The following is a 5961-nucleotide window of genomic DNA, read 5'->3' as shown; positions in this document are numbered from 1 at the left end:
ACACACACTGTTTTAATATATATACATATATATATATTTTTTTTTTTCCATATATCCTAACCAGGTGATAAGTGTCCTAAGTCTCTTTTGATCTAAGCCTTCCTCCCTAAGTTTGTTCTTCTATTTTATGTGCTAAAAAAACTGGACAGTTTGTCATGAATCCTCCAACTATCTGGATTTTGACAACTGAAATTCAGTGGTGTTCTTTAACAGTGATTGTCAATATATAGGTTGTAATATCTTGAAACTTCATCAGATTCAGGTTAATTTCAGAGTATCAGTAAGTGTTTCGTCTACTTCCAACAGGAAACACACAATGACTGACTAACTCTCTTCTTTGTAACTGATAATGAACACCTAGATCTAATTTTATCATTCTTTCTTCATTTATTGTCTGGACTACTCCTTGAGGAAACTCCTATTTATCAACTATGGTTTTCGTGAAGCAGTTTATATAGGAAAGAAAAGATGTTTGATTTTTCTTTTTAAAACCACTTGTCAAAATAATGAAATCCCTAGCATACAAAAATGAGTAGCAATTTTTTATTTTGTTTTGTTTGTTTTGGTTTGGTACTGGGGATAAAACTCCGGACCTTGTGCTTGCAAGGAAGGTAGTGGAGCGGTAAGTTTTTAAAGTATCAATATGAATTCACAGATTTAAACATATTTAATATATTTCAGTCCCTTGTAGTTATTCTTACGAAAGCTCAATTTATCCCATCCTTGGCCAGGAGACTCTTTATAGTGGCTATTGTTCTGACACAATCTCAGAAATCTTTGATTGGTTCCCTGCCATTTTTTTTTCCAGTCCTGGGCATCAAACTTGGGGCCTTATGCATACTAGGCAAGTGCTGCAACACCTGCAACACCAAGCAACCTTTCTTGCCATTTTATGTGACAAGGTATTCCAGGATTACCCTGTAGTGCCCTACCCCAGGCTGGAATCAATCTACCCTCCAAGTGGGGGATGTTTAGAAATTACAACCTGGGTACCAGGTTGACCACTGCTACCAGGTTGACCATTGTTTTCTAGGTCTTTTCAGTAGGAGAAGGCTAGTAATACTTGTTTTTTAAATAGAAAACATTCAAATTTACAACTCAAACTTTAACTACAAGTTTTTAAAATTTTGTATTTGTGTAATTTTAATCTACAGTAAAATTCTTTCTTAATGACATTAATATAATCATTTGCTTTATCTGACTGTATTTGAGTTTCAGAATAATGATAATGACACTATAGTAAACTGAGTAATAGGCTTCCAAAAGATATCCATACCCCAATCCCTGGAACTGGTGAATATTATACTACCTGATCTTGAGGGGGTGGGGTAAAGGGAAGAAATGCAACTAAATTAAGGATCTTGAGCTGGGGAAATTAGCCTAGATTATTCAGGTGGAATCTATATGCAATCACATGTTCCCTTTTGAGAGGAAGGCAGAAGAGAATACTATATGAACACACACAGGAGAAAAGGCAATTTGACCAAACACAAAGAGTAGAGCAGTATAGCCACAATCCAAGGAAAGCTGGCAGTCACCAGAAACTAGAAGAGGAAAAAGTCTCCCTTCCAGTCTGCAGGGGAAGTGTAGCCCTGTCAACACCTCAATTTCAGGCTTCTGATCTCTGGAATGATACTGTTGTTTGAAACTGTCAAATCCCACACCTGTAATTCCAGAACTTGGAAGGCTAAGGCAGGAGGATTGCTGTGAGTTCAAGGCCACCCTGAGCTACATAGTGAGACTCTTATCTCAAAAAAACAAAAAACAAAAAACTATTACTAACAACATGATTACAAAAAACTTAGTTTTTTTTTTCCTCCTAGTACTCAGGACCTTGCACTTGTAAGGCAGGTGCAGCACCACTGAGCTAAATTTCCAGCCCACTTAAAGTTCTTCTTTTCTGCACTTTTTCATGTCCTTAGGATACATCCTACTGTGAATACATGGTCTAATTAGTGTGTTTTCAAAAATAATTGTGAGGCCAGGGATTTAGCTCAGTGGTGCCACCGCCTGCCTCGCAAGTGCAAGTTCCCAAATTCCACCCCAGTACTAAAAAATAAATAAATAAATAAAAGTTCTGTGTAGCTGTGCTGTAAGTTCAATATGCATTTGATTCATTTATCTCATCTTATTTTGATTTTTAAGGATTATTTAAAATTTTTATCTAGTTTTGTTTTAGAAATAAGTAAAACTTTTTCTTGGCAGGGGATATAGCCCGGGGTAAAGCATGTACTCAGTATAAATGAGGAACGGAGTTTGATCCCCAGCACAATTTTTTAAAAAGCTGCCAGTGAGGGCACCTTCAGTAAGTGTGGAATTATATACTCATTATTCCCTTCTAGACCACTCTTAACATACCTATCTGCCAATAGTATCACTACTTAAATTACCTAATACTTTAGTACAGTAGTTAACCCAATATTTTTGTATTCTTCCTTTGTTTGCATGGCCATATCGTTAGAACAGGTTTTATCACACTCTCTTTAGTAAGATACAATTCAGTCTTACTAAAATTACCTTTTCATTTATATTCTTGCTTACACTGTATCACCTTTCCAATTTTCCTGTGTACTCACACTAGTTGACCTATCCTACCTAAAATGTTGCTCTTGCAGCAAATTACTCTCAGCCCAAAAAACCTCAACAACTACCACCAGCGTATAAAATAAAAATTTGCTGGCCTGACATTCAGGTCTCCTTAGTGCCAACTCCAATTTAGCTAGCTGATGGTATAAGTATGTAGTATCCTCCAAAGACCCATATATTGAGGGCATGATTCCCATTGCATCAGAGCCTTGAGAGGTGACTTGGGTTACAAGGATGCTCACTTTATCAATGGAACCCATGGACCGAGGAGTTTAGGGTGGAAAGGGCTATTAGTAAGCAGGGCCAGTTGAAGGAAAGAGGCCAATGGGGGTGTGCCTCTGAAGGGTACATCTTGTCCCTGGCTCCTTCTGCCCTGGCTCTCTGCTTTCTGGTTGCGATGAGGTGAGCAGCATTCCTCTTTCAGTCTTCTGCCATTATATTATGTCTTGTCACAAGCCCATGGCAACAGGGCCAACCTCAAACCATGAGCTAAAATAAATCTTTCCTTAAATTGTTTTTCACAAATACATCATCACGGCAATAGAAAGCTAGTCAGAGCTGGGGATTTAGCTCAGTGGATCCATAGCCTGTCTTGGAAGCGCAAGGTTCCAAGTTTGATCCCCAGTACCAAAAAATAAAATTTAGCTGGGCGTGTTGGTGCACGCCTGTAATCCCAGCACTCGGGAGGCTGAGACAGGAGGATTGCTGTGAGTTAGAGACCAGCCTGGGCTACATAGTGAGTTCCAGCTCAGTCTCAACTACATAGTGAGACCCTGTCTCAAAAAAACAAAACAAAACAAAGAAAGAAAGCTAGTTAGTTAATCTCTATCAACACCTAACCCCTTACACGAAATCTCTACCACTGGAACCACACCCGACATGCCTTTTTATTATCTGACTAATTTGGACCTTAAGCCTGAGATCATTCATCCCTTCCAATTTCTTTAGTTCACATCTTCTCTCCTTTCTTAAACAATGTAGTGGACAAAGACAATGCTTCTCAAATTTTAATACAAATGTGAATCATCTGAGGATCTTGAAAGGGCAGGCTCTGACTTAGTATTTCCAAGGTGGGGAGTGAGATCCTGTGGGGAGGGAAGGGTTGAATTTAGAATCTATAAACTGACCTATATCCTCAGACCTTTTTGAATTTTCAGACAGAGTTTTGTTAAGCAACCACATGGGCTGGACTTGAACTTGCCATCTCCTGGCTTCAACTTCCTGAGTGGCTGGGATCACAAGTATTACCATGCCCATTCCTAAGAAACTTCCAGATGATGCCAACAGTGCTATTCTCTGAACTCTACTTTGGTATCACAGTATTTTGGCATTTCCACTCATACTATCTAATTCAATTTTAAAATATATGTTTTAGTGCTTCTCCCCGATACAGCTATAACTAATCAAGATGCCAAATAAAGGGTTGGGTGTGTGGCTCAGTAGAAAACAGGCAGGAGGCCTCCAGGTCTTTGTGGATCCTAGGTAAGTACTTTACCACTAAGCTACATCCCTAGGGCCCCCCACCTCACCAAATTTAGGACCTTGCACTTTCAAGGTAGGTGTAGCACCACTGCCTCTTAGAAGAGGTCGGAAATGGGATGGAATTGTATTTTTCTGCTTTTTCTTTTTTCAGACAAGGTCTTGCTATCTAGTTCAGGTGGGCTGGCCTTGAACTTACTGTGATCCTCCTGCTATAGCCTTCTGAGTGCTGGGATTACAGATGTGCACAACCACAGTTGGCTGGAAAGTTACAGTGTTCTTTTAAATCCAACTACTTAGGAGGCTGAGGCAGGATGATTCCAAATTCAAGCCCAGCCTGGGCAATTTAGTGAGACCTTATCTCAAAATTAAAAGAGCTGGGCCAGGGATTTAGCTTATTGGCAAAGCGCCTGCCTGGCAAGTGAGAGATCCTGAGTTCGATCTCCAGTACCATAAACAAACAAACAAATAAATAAATAAATAAAATAAAAAGGGTTGGGGATGTAGCTCAGTGGCAGAACTCCTGTGCAGCATTTGCAAGCCCCAGGCTCAGTTCCAGCATTCCAAAACAAAAACAAAAACTGCATGTATCATGTAGTCAAAGATTTAAAGTTTTTTGTAAAAGCTACATAAACCCCAGAGTGACTCAACACATTACTCAACTTTGCTTAAAGTGGCTTTTGGCAAACTAGATGGCTTTCCAAACCATCTCCACCCAGTGAGTCAGCTGGTAAAAGGGTGGGTCTCACAATGGGAGTCTCATAGTTGGCCTGAAGCCCAGAAACAAGTAGCAGTTGCAAATTTATAAGGGGGGGGGCGTTGTAAAAAACAGGAAGAGTGACTGAAGTTGGGCAACAGCAGACAGAATTTTCTATAACCAGAGAGTTGGCCTGAAGCCCAGAAACAAGTAGCAGTTGCAAATTTATAAGGGGGGGGGGCGTTGTAAAAAACAGGAAGAGTGACTGAAGTTGGGCAACAGCAGACAGAATTTTCTAAAACCAGTCTCTGGGTTGGGAAGGACCATTTAAATCAGTCAGTGAATAAACAAAAGTGGAACCATGGCTAGTCCTCTTGGACAGGTAGACAGCCACCTATCCCTGAGGACTGAAAGCAAGCTTAAATTCCTAATGGCCGAAATTCTCTCCTCTACCTGCAGGTCTAGTCCTTGAAATGCCTTCCCTAGCTTAGAGGTAGTCATCACACTCGGGATGTACTTGGGTTAGCTCGCTATCAGCTGTAGGACGTGTAAAGAAAATCGGAAGGTACAGCGTCTTTCCATTTCTATCCCTTCATGGTGAACATCACCCATCTGTACGGGGTTTTCCTTGGGAAGTGTTCGCACAAGATGGTCAGAAACAGGAATCAAACCTGGAATGCTATTTCCTAGAATCATTTCCAAGAAATGTAAACCTGAGGCAGCGTACAACCTCAGGATTGTGAGTTGTGTCCTAAGGTTCACTACGCACCGTACAAATTTCCCAAGCTGCCCTAAATTTGCTGTGTCACCAGAAGATCTCGTCACCGGCCAGACTTGGCTTTGGTGCTGCTCACGGCACTCCAGCATCGCTCGAGATGGCTTATAGCAAGGCCACCCTTTGGCCGCAGCCCGTCCACCTGTGGTCCACTGACAGGACGTGATCTCTCCCTGGGATTCCCGCGCCGCCCACTGGCACAGAGCAAAGGCTAACAGTACTTCCCTGTCCTCCTACCCCGACGCACCCCGCCCCACTGCCCACACCCTGCTGCCGCCATGCCAGAGCCGCGAAAGGGGCCTCGGCCGTTCCCTGGAGCAGGGCACACGGCGGGGCCGGGGTGAGAAAACCCAGGAAGGCCAGAGTGAAAGGCGAGAGCGCGCGATTTGCCTCACCTGACCCGGGAGCCGCGCCACAGCCCAAC

The 5961-nt window shown here is 42.0% G+C and overlaps 1 protein-coding gene across 4 annotated transcripts in view; it reads right to left on the bottom strand.

Moving 5' to 3' along the window:
- Anxa7 (annexin A7) overlaps window positions 1–5955 on the bottom strand; it is a 30149-nt gene extending 24194 nt beyond the window's left edge. For all 4 annotated transcript variants that reach the window (XM_010606940.3, XM_033766542.1, XM_010606917.3 and 1 more), the window contains exon 1: window positions 5933–5955. The gene's annotated coding sequence lies outside the window, so the exon portion shown is untranslated. The remainder of the gene's footprint in view (window positions 1–5932) is intronic.
- Between the last annotated feature and the right edge of the window lie 6 nt (window positions 5956–5961).

Source organism: Fukomys damarensis, unplaced genomic scaffold, assembly GCF_012274545.1.
Source record: "Fukomys damarensis isolate Sample0158 unplaced genomic scaffold, DMR_v1.0_HiC HiC_scaffold_20, whole genome shotgun sequence".
In the NCBI taxonomy this organism is placed as follows: domain Eukaryota; kingdom Metazoa; phylum Chordata; class Mammalia; order Rodentia; family Bathyergidae; genus Fukomys; species Fukomys damarensis.
Note: the sequence above shows the minus strand (reverse complement) of the source record. Positions and strands in the feature narration are given on the sequence as shown.